At 36.2% G+C, this 18602-nt stretch overlaps 1 long non-coding RNA gene across 3 annotated transcripts in view; it reads right to left on the bottom strand.

Annotated features, from left to right (window-relative positions):
- Positions 1-3265: 3265 nt before the first annotated feature.
- The window catches only part of LOC149066978 (uncharacterized), a 46723-nt gene continuing 31386 nt past the window's right edge, over positions 3266-18602 (bottom strand). For 2 of the 3 annotated variants that reach the window (XR_016195395.1, XR_016195397.1), the window contains one exon: positions 7473-7816. This is a non-coding gene — a long non-coding RNA (uncharacterized LOC149066978). Of the gene's footprint in view, positions 3398-7472; positions 7817-18602 lie in introns of those variants that run through there. The other variant, XR_016195396.1, reaches the window with a different exon arrangement.

Below are 18602 nucleotides of genomic sequence, written 5' to 3'. Positions count from 1 at the left end.
AGTATCGTGTTGTAGGTCTGCCTGACTCTGCGGCGAGACTTTTTCAAATGGGAGACTGGCTTGCACCTCGAAGCTGGAAAACAGCAGAAAACCAACTTCAGCCGACCACCGCTGTGCCGTCAACGGAGTTCAAACCTGGATCCTCAGGGCCGGACAGCGGCTATCGAGTGGGTCTACTGTATTACGAATTTCAAAAACTAAGGTGATTTTATCAATGATGGTTTTTTTTAAAAATTCTAATAATGTTTAAGCGATCGTGATGGAGAGGACTCATTATTCGAGGACCCAGGTTCGAGAACAGTAGTTCGTTCCCAAATTTACAATGGCTATGCAAATTCCCCTAATCGGCGATTTCTCACTCCCTTTATAGGGAGTAAATGAGCCCCATCTGCACAACATAAATACACTGAGATGTCACCAACATAATATGCCTACCCAACTTTAATTTTTATACAGTATTCTCCCCCTCTCCACCCTCGCATTAGCCGACATGCCGTGAAACTCGAGGGACACACGATTTTTATTGCTGGCGTCTGGTCCGCCAATTCAATGGATTTTTATCATATAGATTTATAAGAATTATCCTGAATCTGTGACTTAAATTTCCCGGTATGATGGTCTCCTTCGCTGTTTCCCGGCATGTCGACTAATGCGGGAGAATACGGTGTTTGTGGAAGAGTGAATGATTGTGTGTGTGTATGTGAAAATAGCTTCAGTGAAGATGGACTAAAGTTGTAGACGACGGTATCAAGAGTGAATTCGTGATATAGGGGTTGTAATACCGGCTTTAAATTGTGGGTACCTGTAAAATTGTGTAAAAGGATTTTTTTTATCATCACAGTCAACCCCGATGTGAGAAAGTCCTCGCATAGCGTAAGCAATCAATCGTCGTGTTCTGCGTCAGTTGGAATCGCGGATGAAAACGGCTAATTATTATTGAAGCTTTTTTTTTTTTTATTATACTTTCCATAATTTTGACAACCGGATGTGAATAGTTTTTCCGCCAACCGTCTGGATCTTCGAACACGATTATTTAATAAAGCCGAGCGCATGCGCCATTCGACATCGCAACCTGATTAACATTATACTATTTTATGCTCTCGCTCCCCCCTAACCTAGTCGTGCTCGTCTAATAAGGGTTGGCGCTGGGCCAAGGGAATGCTGTTTATGAGAACCGATGCGAGGGGAACGGAGAGAGCAAATCTCATTAATATGCAAAATATGTGCAGGTCCACACATTGGTGGTTCTCTAATTTCGTCTGGCGTAGGTGGAGACGTAAGACCGCGCCTTCTCTTCGAAATCGGGGGCGGGGGGCACATTATGCTCTTCTGTAGGATGTTTAGAATAATCCCCCACCAACCGAGCTGAGCTGATCACACCCCCTTGTTCGACGGATTTTTGACTGGACACCGAGAATGGGCTTTCGTTTGGTTAAGCTGCTCCCAAACCGGAACTCTACGATCCGATAGAGTGTGTCAAGATGGAATGAGAAATGAATTAAATTTGTTATAGGACATGATCATGATTCCCACGTGGGTGGGGCTGACAGGGCTCCAGCTCCGAGGCAATTCTCGTACTTTTTTGTTTTTCCACGCTATAAATTTGATACTAAAGGGTCTGTGAAGATCCCAAAACCAAACATCAGCCTGGGGGGCGCTGATCCAGGATGTGCAGGGACATGGGCCTGATAGACACTCTACTGTACATAAAGTAAACTTGTATCTGCCCGAGCTCCATCGATATTTGCCACTCACAAAACCTATAGAAGAAGTATTGGGGGTTTGAGCCTCCTAATATTTCCAATAGCTTTACTAACTACTGTAGACTGAAGTACTAGGTTACAGCAAGCATTTTTTTCCCGCTCGTTTACTGGAAGGGGTTTTGACCCACCATAAAGAGAAAAAATGTTCACTATTCAGTTATGACCATGCCCCCCCCCCCTCCCTACAAAGGTGAGGCCGACAGAACTCCAGCCCGGGACGATTATTATATTTTTTTACTCTAAATTTTCTATACAGGGGCCCTGTTACAGGATGTGGGGGGGGGGCATGATTATGATTCCCACAGCTTTTTCTCCGAGGTCCCCGTCCGGCGTATGAGCTGCACTCGGGGCCGCAGCTAGATGCTTCGTCAGGAGGAACGAGCATGAATTTTGGGTCGAAGGAGGGTTTAAAGCAGTTTCCCAACCCTTTTTGTCCCATCGCCCCCATTGCAATCTAACCCATAGGATCCTATGTTGTACCCGTAGCTTCTACCGCCCACGTTGGGAATCACTGGTTTAAAGGATGAAATTTGAGGCCCTGAGCACCGGTCGCCCCCCCCCCTTGCGTCTAGTTGCGGCCCTGGCTGCACTAGTAAAACGAAACCTCTCAGTTTTGTATACGCCACGCTTCCCATGGATGATATTGTGAAAGAAACCCTTACCCTAGGCTGGTTGTGGCTTTCTCCCATTCTTTTCCCCCGAAATTATCTTCAATAATTTTTCTTTACCCTTGATTTTAAGCCCTTCGTATAGCGACGCCCCGTGTAGTCACACGGATCACCGGGGTACATCCCAATCAGCATTGATGATGTGGTTTCTGGATTTGTGCTCGTAGTTCTCCCAAGGAAAATGCTTTTCCTGCATACGGTTTTTGTAATAGAAATGGATAAAAACAATTGGTATATGCATCTGTGTGTCTTTGTTGCTGCCGTCTCTTTTGCAAAGGAAGCAAAGAATCGAATTTCCAACAAAATGTATCTGTTATAAAAAAGAATGAATGGGTTATAAAAAGAGACGTAACCGAATTGGCTTTGAAGTGTTTGGGAGGTTGGCTGGGAGGTTCGGTTGAGGATAGGAGCAAAAGTGAGTTTAAATCTCCTTGGCTCCCTCTTTTTCTTTTCCTTCCTTTTCCATTTTTTTTTCAATTTTTCCAAATTTTTACAATTTTTTTTCTTAAAAACTTCAATTTTTTCAATTGCTTTTCTTCATTTTTTACAATTTTTTCTTCAATTAAAAAAAAACCCGCCAAAGTAGGGCCTATTTCTTAAGCGTAACGAGTTGGCTTATAAGCAAACAATTCTCATAATCAAAATCGTTGTCGATCATCTAAAATTCTGAAATATTAAAGATACATTGTCTCTATAATTATACAATGAAATTCCCTAAAAATACACCTTGAATTTATAAAAAATTATATTTTCAGTCTATCGTAACTTGTTATAATAAAGCTAAATTTTATTCTTATAAGCAATGAAACTGATTTCATCAAAAATATCGTTATACAGGGATTGGTCATTGTATCGAATATGTCTACCGTTGTGGTAAGGCATCGCCGAATTTTATGTAAGCAGCCATTTTTTATTTCCTCTTCTAAAGTTCAAATTGAAAAGTTTTCCTTCGGTATGCTTCATTACCTGGAAACAAACGGAATGAATTCCTGGTTATACGTTACTGAATGCGTCAATTGTCATTGGCAGTAAACGAAGAAAAATTAAAATGAATAAAAAATTAACTCGGTCTCGAAGCAATTGATTTGACGCTGGGGAGGGGGGGGGGATATATGAATTTACATCATCATGGCCCCCTTCCCAGCAATAATGACCGTGATCCTCCAGACGTTCAAGTCTATCTCCACTTATGCTACGACTTCAGTGAAGTAAAGGTCGCTACACACTACTCTAACGTCACGTCAGAGTAGTGTATGGTGACCTCCGGAGTGACATTTGGTCGGAAAATGTATTTGCGTCAGATAAAAAAATGACCTTGATCACAAAATTCTGTGGTGTTTGGTCAGAACATGATATTTCCAAAAAAATGGCTTTTTGATATAAATGTATATATGGCTTATCTTGTAATTATAACTAATTAGAAGTGAGTTAAATGCACAAATACGTGCGTACGGCTAAACAACATGCTGATATATAGTATTTTCATTTGTGTTTGTGTGTATGCTATATTTTTGATTTTTCAATGACAATGAAAATGCTCACAAATGTGATTTTCGAGTTATCACGTTCTGACCAAACACCACAGAATTATGTGTCAACAATTCGTCCTCAAACCAAAGGTGTTGACCACATCGTTTCGAAAAAAAAGAAAGAAAATGGTTCTTCCGCCGCCAAAAATTAAACTTTAACCACTTCACATACAAGGTTTTGGCAAAAAAAATTGGATTATCTCTATTTGATGAATCGGCGATTAATCTGGTAACCTTGTGCTAACGTAACCACACGTTTGAAAAAGGAAGGGGAAAAAGCAAAAAATATACTTATAAAAATATACTGGGGGGTACCCCCCCAGAAAGAAAAAATCTGAAACCCCCTCGGAAAATTCTGTGTGCGCCTATGAATACATGTATAGTATATGAAATTTAAAATTTAAAAATGCAATAACGAAGAAACTTTTTATGAATTGACGAGTGAGTTGAAAATTCATAGCCATCTCCGAGCTCCTCACATGCGATTAATAATATTTTTAATTCATTCTGCTCTGATATATTTTTGCTCGGATGTATAAATGTATATATTTATTTACATTTTTGAAATTTAATACTATGTACGCATATATGTGCAGTCTTGTAAATAAAATATCAAGAGATTTTTTTTACTGTGTCATCTTGTTTTCTGTTTGTTGCAATTTACTTACTGTGCCTTAAAATTATGAAACAGACCGAAATACGGGAACAATGTATTGAGAATTCCGACACATATTACGAAATGAATTTATACGTTATAATGAATTCAAAATCAAGTTTCTGAAAATCAACAAAAGAGTACAGAACATTCAAAAAGAAGACTGTTGAAGAAAGCGATAAGGGATAATAGAAAGGAAGTTGAATCTCTAGGTTGGCAGATAACATTGGCTCTGACACAAAATAATTTTTTCGATACGTCAAAAATGGATGTAAGGGGGTTAGCCCCCCTCTCGATAGGAGACTCTAGGGTAGAGAGCAATGTAGGCATGTGTAGTGCTTTCAATGACTTTTTCGCGGCGGTTTTTAATGGAGATAATGATATTCGATATACGGGTGTTGCATGGGGTAATAAAACCCTCAACGATATTCAAGTAGAAGACGTGGAGGTCCTAAATCTTCTAAGAAATGTATATGTGCAGGCAAAGCACCAGGACCAGATGATATCTATCCCAGGGTCCTCAGGGAATGTGCTAATGAATTGTTGTGGCCAGTCGCACAGATATACAGGAGTAGTGTTGCTGAGGGTATCGTCCCAAGAGATTGGAAACTTGCTAACGTTGTTCCGATATTTAAGAAGGGTAGTAGAGAAGCGGTGTCCAATTATCGTCCAGTGAGTTTGACGAGTTCCCCCTCGAAAATTTTGGAAATTATCATCAAAAGGCAGTTTGTGAAGTGGATAGACGAGAATAATGTATTGTCGGATAATCAGCATGGGTTCAGGAAGGGGAAGTCATGTGTAACTAACCTCCTTTGCTTCTATGATCACGTGACTAAGGCTTTGGGTAAAAGCAAAAATGTCGACGTTGTTTACCTTGATTTCCAGAAGGCATTCGATCGGGTCCAACATGGCAAACTCTTGAAGCGTTTACACGAGATTGGAATTGGGGGCAACTTGCTGAATTGGATAGAATCGTGGTTAAGAGATAGGTCGCAACCAGCTATGGTGAACGGGGAATTCTCTGGTTGGACAGACGTCATAAGTGGAGTTCCTCAAGGAAGTGCCCTTGGCCCTATACTTTTTTCACTTTTTATCGATAAACTCGATCAGGGTATCGATGGGATTACAAGCAAATTCGCAAATGATGTGAAGCTAATGGGGGTAATCGGGAATCAAAACGATAGGGAGTTGCTCCAGACCAACTTAAACAGGATTGCAGCATGGGCAAATGAATGGATCATGACGTTTAGCGTTGATAAGTGCATGGTCGCTCATTTTGGTTCGAACAACCCACGGTTCTCTTACGAGCTGAATGGTGTCACTATCCCGGATGCAACTAGAGTCACCGATTTGGGAATTCTCATTGACGAGTGACTTAGGTTTTCTGAACATTGTTCAGCGGTGGTCAAAAAAGCGAATAGAATGCTTGGTCTCATTTTCAAAAAAGTCTCTTCGCGTTCTCCTAAAGTCATTCTTCCGCTTTTTCGAGGCTTAGTTCGTCCTGGACTAGAGTAAGGTTTTGGAAACCATACCTACAGAGGGACTTAGACTTGGTTGAAGGGGCGCAGAGAAGAGCTACACGTGTCCTTATTGGCACACAGGGCTTAAGTTATGAAGAAAGACTTCATTTTTTGAATATGTTCACATTGGATGAATGCAGCTGTCGGGGAGATATGATCGACGTGTTCAAAATTTTCAATGGGATCGATAGGATGGACCATGAACTTTTAGTACACCGCCAATCGACTGCTTTTACAAGGGGACATTAGTATCGATTGGTGAGGGACAATGCAAGGTTATGGTGTCGCAGGGAATTTTTCTCTAATAGGGTTGTTAATAAATGGAATAGCTTACCCCCGGAGGTAGTAAATTGTAACACAATTGACTCGTTTAAAAAGAAGTACGATAAACATGTTGGGGTAAATCGAGAAGCTATCCATTCTTAGAATAAGACAATCATAAGTATTCTTTATGGGCGTTGTATAATATTTTATCATGTGTATATATTGTTTATAATTTGTGTTAATTGCATTTTTAATTGGGTTGCTGTATTTTTTAAATATATGACATCCATATTTTTATGGGCATCTTTTTATCAGCCACCTCGTTGGGCATTTTGCCTGTTGTGGCGTTGTATTTGTATTTGTATAAAAAATGATACTGTAAAATCCGTACTTGTTGAACTGTTGGGGAAGAAGGTTTTTGTTCCTCTATGGCTTGAAAAAGAAATCAAATCTGTGATAAGCCCAGTGCTTTTTAGGATCCCAAAAAAAAGACTACATTTTCTAAAATTTTCCAGATGTGGATGTAGCTGTCTTTACAGGACATTCGTTCAAGACATTTTCCAGAAGCATACACGGTTTCAGGACGTTCATCCCCCGAAATGTGCCAATTATCAGCCTACTCATATGAGAAAAGACTGGACTGCTTTTGGATTCAAGCATTTTTCAAAAATTGCACGCGGATGATTAAGAGTAATTTGTTGTTCCCTCGGCTTCTACAATACTTGTACAAAAAAGATACCGATTATTTGACTCAAATATGTTAAGTGAGAAAAACTTATCCAAAAAAGTCCAATTCCTAATTGCTTTGAGTTATTTTTGGAATTCAACTTCATTCTTCTTATTATCTAGATTCTAGAACGTAAATGAGTAATATTAATTTTTCCTTAGAATCCAATTCCACTGCAACAATTGGAAATAACTTTAATAAATGAAAATAACTTTAATTTTGTTACAACGAAGTGATATCTTCAGTCCCTTGGAGTTCGTTTTAACGGGATTCGATTGTAGCACATTGTTATATGAAGGGTGGAACGGAAATAGAAAATCAAAACAGAGATTAAGGACAACTAAGGTAGATTATAGATACAAAAATATGGTTTATTGTACAACATAACACATGATATACAAGTAATTCACCTACTTTAATATTTCAACGCGTTTGAGTTGACCTGGTCTGTGAGATGTTTTGATGACTGTTTTCTCCTTGTCTTTTGAAAGTAGCCTTTAACACCATCGGGGATCGCATGTTGTCCATGCGATGATGCAACCTTTCATCCATCTTGTAAGAACGTCCCTGTTTGGGTTTCGTGATATAATCTCGTAACCATTGGGAGTTCCACGTGAACTGTATGCTCATCTATATTGGTCCTGCATCCTGGCATCGGAGAGTCGTCTGTGAACCACATTTAGAATTGACCTAAAAAACCCACACACACACAAAAAAAACATGAGAATATGACACGCCAAACGTTTTAATGTACGTGTGCTAGATTGGCCAGGAGTGACCGAAAGTATGAAGTGAGGACACCCATTCCCAAATCGGTGTATCGCAGTAATTTGTGGTGCCGTTCAAGTTTCTTGAGATCGGACAAGTGTGCAGCAAGATATTTCAACATTCTAATTTTATTCCCAAGGGTGACGCAAGCGAGGAACACCGTTGGAAGCGCAGTGATAGTCGTTTGAAATTGGTTTTCTGCGGTTTCCCAACTTTGAGGCGCGAATGCGAGGCAGTCTCTCATTTTAAAAAGTCTCTCCGCAAACAGTAGGCAGACCTGCAACATAATACTGTACTCCCAATGTACCATGACGATTCGAGCATTTGCAATGTTTACTTCGAAATATGGAAGACAGGTAGCAGCAACAACAAGAACACGAGCCAAGCGCAACTCTGACAACTTAGGTTGCCACACATACAGGGCAACAACTTAGGTTTCACACAACACATTCCTGCATGTACTGATTCGTTAGAAATTCCGCAGAGGAATATGTACCAGTGTAGCATCTACGTTAAGGTATTCGATTACGTTAAAAACATCATTTTAGAAGAAAATATCGATTTTTATTTATTTTTTATGAAAGCCCTGTTCTTTGTGGTTCAAAAACGGATCTTGTTTTGTTTATATGATGCTCAGAACCAAAGTTACGTCCACTTTCGTGTTGCGTTTTTACATATACAAATACAAGGCCACAACAGGCAAAATGTCCAACGAGGCAGCTGAGGAAAAAGATATGGATATCATATATTTCTAAAATACAGCAACCCAATTAAAAATGCAGTTATAAAAACTAAAAAACTATATAAAAGTAATCCGTGATTAAAAACTTTAAACGCGTTTAACGAAGAACGATATTCTTGACATTTCACCTGATTGAGTTTGAAAAACGATTTCTAAAAATCTATTCGTTGTATCATTACAAAATTTTACTATGATATTCTGCCGTAAATTGCCAAAGTTGTGAACTGGAATCAAAGGTTTATCACATATATTTCTGTAATTATGCTGTTTTGTAGACGCAATGTGGAATGAAATTTAAAAAAAACACACGTACATCAGCAGATTTGAATGTAACTCTTATGAGCATATCATACAATCCTTCAAATTTTACTGCAAAACCTGCATCATTAACAGCTGATTGAATGAACGCCAGGGACTCTCCCACCGGACTTATCCCGTTGTCGAGATCTCTTCCAGCCCAGCTAAGGGGCAGAGTCTGGAACAAAGAGAGTGCACCAAACAGTCCGAGTGTGTAGCTAGTGTTGCGCTTGCTAATTCAGTGCTGCCATCTATACTTCAAATTATGAGTGAAGTGTAATGATTGAATATTTGTTACGTTGTAGGTCTGTTGCTCTCTGTGGCGAGACTTTTTAACGGGGGAGATCGGCTCGCATTCGCGCCTTGAAGTTGGAAACCACAGAAAACCAACTTCAGCCGACCACCACTGTGGTGCCGGTGGGGTTCGAACCCGGATCCTCGCGATGCGAGTCCGTCACTATGACCACTCGACCACCACAGCGGCTGATTGAATGTACTGTAAAAATAACAAAACAGTCCATGCATAGAATGTTTTGCAACCGTGTTTGAAACATCACATGAATTTTGCTTAAAATTTGACATAAAAATAACTTTTTAATAGAAAATGATGCAGGCAGTCCAAAATTTATTATTGTTTTCATCATTTGCGGACACTATTCATCAAAAAAAATGTTCACTCCAGTACCATTTTGAAGAAAAATGACAAGAAAGGTAGTCGGATAACTTAAATTAGTGGCATTATGGTAGGAGTCCGATAGCTCATCAAGAGTAAATTTATCTCCAAAATAATTCGTGGCATCCCCTGAGTCCCCCAAGTCATACCGTTTGGGAAAATAGCTGCATTATACTCATGTTAACTACAATACAGCCGCACCAACAGCACACGCTCTGACCTGACGTGAGATGACGCCAGAGTAGCGCGTAACGGCCTTTACATCCTGCTTCGTGGGCAAAATTAAATGATTCTTTTTCAGAGATGGGGGTGTGCCTACATGACGCCTATTTGACGAATTCTGAAATACGACCTTAATATGATGAACTCCTATGCAACAAATTTTACGATTGTACCCCGGTATAATGAACTCTCATTTGACAAATTTTACGATCTTATCCTGATATTTGTGTACATATACACTCGCGTGCAAAAGTAAAATGATCACTCACCGGAAAAGAGGATGCATACGATGGGTGCTGATACCTACGTGCCGATATGTAACACGAAAAAACAAAACTTTTTGTATGTAAGGGGAGGAAATGAATACTGCTACTATTGAACCGCACATGCAGCTCGTTTTTTGAGAATTGCTGAAATCCTTCCATAATTCGACCCTGTTCGACTCGGAGGGGGTCTGGGCACCTTTGGAGCCCGCAACTACAAACAAAAATTCATATGGTTACAAGTGCAAACTTCTGTGTTTGATGGAAAAATGGGTTAATTTGAGGATCTCTATTTTACTATCAATTTTTTTACTTCTACTACCGTAAGAGTGGGGCTCGGTGCTATCGCACCTTTCACATGCCCCTTAGGACGGCACCCATCTTTGGGAATCATTTAGTTGGCCTACTACAGTACACATGAACGAACTCTGCCACTAACGTAGAGGTTTCCAACGTTTTGATTCGCGAGGAAGCCCCGATGATTACGAGACTGTTACACGGAGAACCCTTGTTGAGATCACTTAACTTTTACTCGGATCCAGGACCGTAGCTAGGATTTTTGCAGCCCCCAAAACTTTAAAATCCGATAATTTTGTAATGGTGTTCCTTGTTCTCTCCTAAAACTGCTGCTCCCTAAATTTTGCCTCCCGGGGCAGTTTCACCCCCTCCTTGCCCCGCCCCTATAGTTACGGCCCTGCTCGGATCCCTTGATGATTACACGACTGTTACTTGAAACCCCTGATTATTACGTGACTTTTTTTTATACAAAACCGTTAACTGTTACGAGACTACGGAACCTTCGATGATTGTGAGACTCATAGACGAAAACCATTAGTACGGGACCTTCGATGATTATGAGACCGAACCGTTGTTGATCACGTGACTTTTACATGGAACTCCCTGATGTCACACGACTTTTATACGAAACCCTTAACTATTACGAGAGTTACATGGAACCCTTATCATTACGAGACTACACGGAACCCTCGATGGCTGCGAGATTGAGATCACGGAACTGCCCTATGGAAACAAAACAAACATGAACATTTCTCCAACGCCAGTGAAAAGTTTTGCAGTTTTGACACATCACTTGAAAAGCTCTTGCGGAATCCCAGGGTTGCACGCAGGCTTTTGAAAATACACTGGCTTTTGAAAATACACTAAAAATGGTATATACAGTCGAATCCCGATATAGCGAACTCCAAGAGACCTGAGAAATAACTTTATTACAATGAAATTTCGTTATAAAGGAATTCCAGCTTTTTTGCATTGTTTCTATGTAAATCTATCTGGGGGATTAGAAACGTGTTCGTTAAAACGAAATTATCGCTATATTGGTATTCGTTAAAACGGGATTCGACTTTATATATATAAATATGTATAAATACATACATTGAGTGCATGTTCTTTGCCCCCCACCCCGGAAAAAGTTGAAATGACGTCCCGGGTTGCACGGAACATCAGTTGGAAACCTATACACTTACGAATGGTGGCGAATAGCTAGATGAAGTTTTTATTTTGTTCGATAGATGGCGCTGCAGCTCAGAAAATGCTGGCGAGATCGAAAGCAAGGTACGGGCGCAAAATTACCAGAAAGGAGAAGGAAGCGAAGACGTTTTCTTCATCTTCTTCTCCCCCTCATCCCTTATATCGATTATCATCATCAGCGATAGCCGTTTCTTTGATCGGCATCGGCTTGCACATGCGTGAGTTTTCGCGAAGATTCTTTGGAAAAATATTACAGCATTTCCCACCGAAAGCGATGGTAGAAAAAGTAAGGGAAGAGTGGGACACTCGCACACACACCCTAAGATAAACACCATACAAATCGGAAAATCAAAGAATGTGGATTATACTTATACATCACACATTATATTGAATGTTAGAAGACTGGGGGGGGGGCGTATAAAAATTTAGATTTTTCACGGCACTCTATTTTCACTCTCGGTGGGAGGTACCGAGTGATTTCTGAACATATTTTGAGCACTTTTTAAATTGCTACCATTTTTTTACGACGAACGCTCGATGAGATAAACCGAGTTAGGATTTACTGGACGACCGGTGTTTGGCCTATTGTTGTACCGGCCGGAATCAATGTAAGGAACCTTTTCCCCAAATTTTAAAAAATGCTGAAAAAGGTAACTTTTTTTTTTTAGTTTAGTTTTTGAATTTAATAAAGAAGAAGCCAAAGCTATAAATATTAACAGCATCCGGAAAAGGGAATTGAATAAAAAGTAATTAAATGATATAGACAAATAAATGATTGAAGTTTACAAAAATGACTTAATATAGACAAATAGTCCAATTGATTTCAGAAAAATATAACGAATTGAAAACTAATCGTTGATGTCGTTTTGTAGTGGGTGTGCGGGATGGGAAAAAGGTTAAGAGCTTTCGCCTCTTTCAGTAGCATAAGTGTGAAGTCTCTCTCTTTTGGGAAAAAATCCCCAGCCTTTAATAAATATTAATTTCTAATTCTTTGGAATTATTTCTTCCATTAGTTCTGAATTGGTTCTGAAATTTTCGATTCACGTTAAGCTTTCAATTTTTTCTGCCCAAATTTTGAGGATATTTTTATAAATTTTTTTTCGAGATTTTTAGGATTTTAATTTTTGGTTATAATTATTATATTTTGAAATTTGAACTTCAACAACGTGCAATCTTTTTAAAACATATTTTGTGCCATAAAATTTATTTGAATCATCCTCTAATAAGAAATCCTCTGATTAAAGCATGCATAATCCTCAGTGCTGAGACACACACAAAGTTTCAAGACATTTGAGCAAATGGTGCTTGAAAAAAAAAAATTCCTTATCTGACTAAAAAGTATTTGATTATCGAACACTAGCACCTACCAGAAGTTTATATCAAAATATTTTTAAAATACTTTTAGCGCAGGTAGAAAAAAAAACTCAAATGTAGAGAGACGTAAAAAATTTTACAGTAGGTCTGTTGAAAACCTGAAAAATCGAAAAATATGTTTTTGGCCAATTTGCGTGCACCAACCCTACCTAGTCTAGATAGTAAGTAATGAACTTGACTTCATGCTTACTTTCACCTTATTCCAGTGGGCAAGTGGGTTTCCCCTATTCTAGAGCTTTCATAGAGAAAACATACACAATGTAAAATATAATCAGTAAATTTTTAATTTATGTGAAAACTGAAATTAATATATATATATATATATTAAATGCAGTTTCAACAATATATATATTGTTAAAATATCAATTTTTTATATGAAAACAGAAAACATTAATTATTTGGACTGGGAAGCAAAAAAATATGAACAATGAAAATTTCAAAAAGAAATTTTCAAAAAGAAATCTAAGAATTCAAAAATGAAAAATTCAAAAAAGAATAATTAAAAAAAGAATTCAAAAATGAAAAATTCAAAAATGAAAAATTCAAAAAAGAATAATTAAAAAAACAATTCAAAAAAAGAATAATTAAAAAAAGAATTCAAAAAAAGAATTTCAAAAATGAAAAATTCTAAAAAGAATTCAAAAATGAAAGATTCAAAAATGAAAAATTCAATAAAGAATTCAAAAACGAAAAATTCAAAAATGAAAAATTCAAAAATGAAAAATTCAAAAATGAAAAATTCAAAAATGAAAAATTCAAAAATGAAAAATTCAAAAATGAAAAATTCAAAAATGAAAAATTCAAAAATGAAAAATTCAAAAATGAAGCCAATGTCAGGGTGTTCTTCCCCTGATGAGAGCCCTAGACATTCGCTGTGACTTTTTTTCATTTTTGAATTCTTTTTTGAATTTTTCATTTTTGAATTCTTTTTTGAATTTTTCATTTTTGAATTCATTTTTGAATTCATTTTTGAATTCTTTTTTGAATTCTTTTTTGAATTCTTTTTTGAATTCTTTTTTGAATTTTTCATTTTTGAATTCATTTTTGAATTCTTTTTTGAATTTTTCATTTTTGAATTCATTTTTGAATTCATTTTTGAATTATTTTTTGAATTCTTTTTTGAATTTTTCATTTTTGAATTCTTTTTTGAATTTTTCATTTTTGAATTCTTTTTTGAATTTTTCATTTTTGAATTCTTTTTTGAATTTTTCATTTTTGAATTCTTTTTTGAATTTTTCATTTTTGAATTCTTTGATTTCTTTTTGAAATTTCATTGTTCATATTTTTTACTTTTCAGTTGAAATAATTAATTTGTTTTCTGTTTTCATATAAAAATTTGATATTTTAACAATGTTTTTTCACTACACTGTATATTACAGCTGCCTATGGCGCTGGTATTGGTGAGTTTCGAAAAAAATTAAATTTTCATGATATTCATTATGTACATTTTTCTATATATAAATATATATACGTGTGTGTGTGTGTGTGTGCTTAGATTTACTTAGATTCGGTACAACAACTAACAACATTCGGTCGAACCGAAAATTCAGCGAAAGGGCCGAATAGTAACCGAATATGTATTCCTCCTATCCTATTTATATTATATATCGTATATACTCGTGTATAAGCAGACTTATGTGCAAGCTGACCAGCATGTAAGCGCTGACCACATTTCCGCACAATATAGGAATGCATTTTTGAACAAAAAATTGGCCTAATAGGCTTTAGTAACAAATCGAAGTAAAAATTCACAGAAAATTTGCAAGAAACTTTTGTTACGGATGTAATTACTGTACAAATATACTGATATCTGTAAAATGTAAAATTTTTTGCATACGTAGCACCTACCGTAATGATTAGTTTACCCGACTTGTTTGAGATTTACAACTTTGACAAATCATCAAGACAAGGAACTGATAAAAAAATAAATGGTTTCTTCATTTGAAACAATGATTTTCAGAATGTTTACTTTGCGTACCACGATTGCCTTAACAATGCGTTTTTCAACAATGCGGAGACTGTTTTTTTTACTTTTCCTGCGTCTATCAATGATTCAAGTGAAGCTCCGGTGCGTTTGACTTTCTATAGGTCAGAAAATTCATTTGCATTCGCATCAAAAACAAAACATAACATATTAAAAACATTATGCGTCAACATAAGCATAGAATCCTTTTCGACATGTTTTCGTAATCATTTTCTGTTCTTATTTGGAAATATTACAACTTGCGATAATCATTGTTGTGTCGCATTTCGGGCGTTTGTGATACAATCGAGTGAACAATTTTTGATAGGACCGAATCCGTGAAAATCATAGGATAGAAAGTTAGGACTTTAAAAATCTGGATAAAAATTCGTTACCGCAAAAATTCAAATCATATGGGAACACCCATCTCTTTACATGCAGTTCAAACTTTTCATGGCATGAATTTTTGGACCTATCCAAAACTTGCCACTCGCCCACCTACATCACAAACGTCAAAAATGCGACACGACAATGGGTATTGCAAGCGGGAATATTTCCAAGTAAGAATAGAAAATGATTGTAGAAAAATGGCGGTTATATATATATATTTCGAAAATGATTGTACATTCTACGCTTATGTTTGACGCATAATGTTTAATATGTTAACATTATGCTCAACCCATGGTTCATCTGATGTGGCCCGCGACAAACAACCAAACCACTCAAGTTTCCCACGGCATATTTCCAGATCACCTAAGCGACCAAAAGTGCATATTTCCAGATCACCTAAGCGACCAAAAGTGCATTCTCAGATCACTCAAGTGACCCAAAGCACATTTAAAGATCACTCGAGCGATCTTTTAAGGACTTGAATCATATTTTCAGATCGCTTGAATGACCTTCGGTACATTTCCAGATCACTTAAACAACTCGAAGTACATTTACAGATCACTTAAATTCCCCGCGCCACATTTCCAGATAACTCAAGCTGCCCGCATTCTCCAATAGGTAGAGCACCCTTGCGTTACATTAAACCTCTTGCTAGCAGTTGTTATAAATACAGTGGATCCCGGTTATAACGGTGTAAAAAAATAAAAGATGTACTTTACAACTTATTCTATAATGAATTTACGTACAGTACACCCGACGGAAAAACGTTGTTGTGGGGAGGAAACGTTTTAAACGAGAAATATCGATGCCTAACTTACATATCAGTAAAAGTTGGGACCACGAATGTAAGTCGTATCAAGCGGGATCCACTATATTTACTGAAAAAGCTGTATAGAGTAGATGCCGTTTAGAATATTCTCACTTAGAAAGTTCCCCGCTTTGTACGACTTATTTTCGTGGGCCAACTTTTACCGATGGCCTACTCATCAAGATTTCCCATTCAAGCGCTTTTCCTCTTAAAACGTTTTTTCAAGACGGTTTTTTGTAAAACGTTATAAACGGGATCCACTGTATAACTTTCTTGCTACTCACACATAAATGCTATATACATATTTAAGTAATAATTACTTATCATTTCATTTTTATCGAAACTTGTGCAAATATTTTTAAGACAATTATAGTTCACTTTAAATTAATTAAAAATTTTTAAGGAATGAAAAGAGATTACGAGGATGATGAAGAGTTCTAAGAGAATATTCACTCGAGTTTTGAAATTCCAAAGAAGTCTGTGGTTCGGGATCTTAAATTGTTATTTATCTAAAAAATTATTGTTTCGAAAATTGGAATTTCGTCGAAGCCGCAATATTTTTTTCTAGTTTTAGATGAAAACCAGTTAATTTGAATTTCGCCAGAGCAATTAGCGGAAAATGAAAACTAGTTCTGATGAGATTATGATGATAATAATAATAATAATGAAAAAATGGTAGTCTATTTTCCTATCACAGTTTATTCACAGTTAACTCAGACCATTTCGAAAATTAATTTCTGAACTCTATTGTTTTTTTTTGCCATTATTTTCCCAACGAGCGAGTTACGTCTAGCCTCATTTTGTAGTTTCTATTGTTGGTTTATGGTTCAATTTCTATTGTTGGTTTAAGGTTCAATTTCTATTGTTGGTTTATGGTTCAATTTCTATTGTTAGTTTTTGATTCCATTTCCATTGATGGTTTTTGGTTCAACTTCTATTATTGGTTTTTGGTTCAATTTTCATTGTTAGTCTTTGGTTCAATTTTCATTGTTTGTCTTTGGTTCAATTTTCATTGTTAGTCTTTGGTTCACTTTTCATTGTTAGTCTTTGGTTCAATTTTCATTGTTAGTCTTTGGTTCAATTTTCATTGTTAGTCTTTGGTTCAATTTCTACTGTTGGCTTTTGATTCAATTTCCATTGTCTTTTTGATGAGAGATTTAATTTTTAGAGATTTGAAAATTTTCAAGGTAAGTTTTTAATGACTAAAAGACTAAAAAGATGAAAATAAAAGAGAAACGCGTATTATTTAAAAAGATACGGATGCGCTTTATATCACTAAATTAATGAATAATAAAAAAGAAATTATAAAATTTTGAGAGAATAAATTGCCCATAAAAATGAAGGTGAGTTTCTCAATTTTTTTACCACGTTGTCTACCACATATTTTCTTTGGAACGTGTCCGTTGCGATGACAGTAACAATCCCAGGTTGACTGTTAGTTGATTTGAAACTAACCTTTTTATTATTGATTTAAAATAAAGTTTCTATTGTTGATTTAGAATAACCTTTTTATTGCTGGTTTAAAACATTTATTGTTAGCACGATTTTCATTGTCAGTTGTCAGCATGTTGATTTTTAACATTTATATAAAAAACATGATTCGTAACAGTCAGCATGTTTCAAATTTATGTTGCTATTTCTCGTAAAAGTATTTTCAACGTATACTGATGATTTTTCTTTCACTTATATTTTAATTTACATAATCAGGTTCCAGTTTAATTTGCGCATTGTCAGGTTTCAGTTTAATTTATATTATTATCTTTTAGCCGATAAAGTTCTGTTGTTAGTTTTTAGTTAAATTTATGTTGTTACTTTTCGTGAAAGCCTTTTTACCATATTGGATATTTTTTAGTTCACCTGGTATTGTTAGTTTAAGTTTAATGTATATTGTTAGCTGATAAATTTCTATTGTAACTTCTCGAAAACTTTTTCAACACATTGTTGAATTTTGGAACCCAATATTTTTAACACATTGTTGAATTTCGGAACCCAATACTTTTAACACATTGTTGAATTTTGGAACCCAATATTTTTAACACATTGTTTTCAGCTTAACTTACATTGTTAGCTTTTTGTAGGTAAATTTCTATTGTTAGCTAATACTGTTGCTTATAAATTTATATTATTAGCCTGAAATGGATATATTTCTATTGTTAGTTTATATTTGAATTTCTTATTTTATTTCTCGAATCACTCTTCAACAGGTTTATTACTGATTTTTTTAGTTCATTTGGTGCTGCTATTATTGTTTTTTTTTTAGTTCCCCTGGTCTGGTTGTTGGTTTTTAGTTTAATTTACATTGTCAGCTTTGAGTTGATAAATTTCTATAATTAGCTTTTAGCTAAATTTCTGTTGTTATTTCTCGAACCTTCTCTGGCATACTGTTGATTTTTCAGTTCCCTTGGTTGGTTGTTAGTTTTTAGTTTAATTTACATTGTTAGTTTTTAGTTTAATTTACATTGTTAGTTTTTAGTTTAATTTACATTGT

The sequence above is a fragment of the Pholcus phalangioides genome, unplaced genomic scaffold, assembly GCF_987345545.1.
Source record: "Pholcus phalangioides strain wild (caught in Gottingen) unplaced genomic scaffold, Ppha-v1.0 ptg000031l_1, whole genome shotgun sequence".
Lineage (NCBI taxonomy): Eukaryota > Metazoa > Arthropoda > Arachnida > Araneae > Pholcidae > Pholcus > Pholcus phalangioides.
Note: the sequence above shows the minus strand (reverse complement) of the source record. Positions and strands in the feature narration are given on the sequence as shown.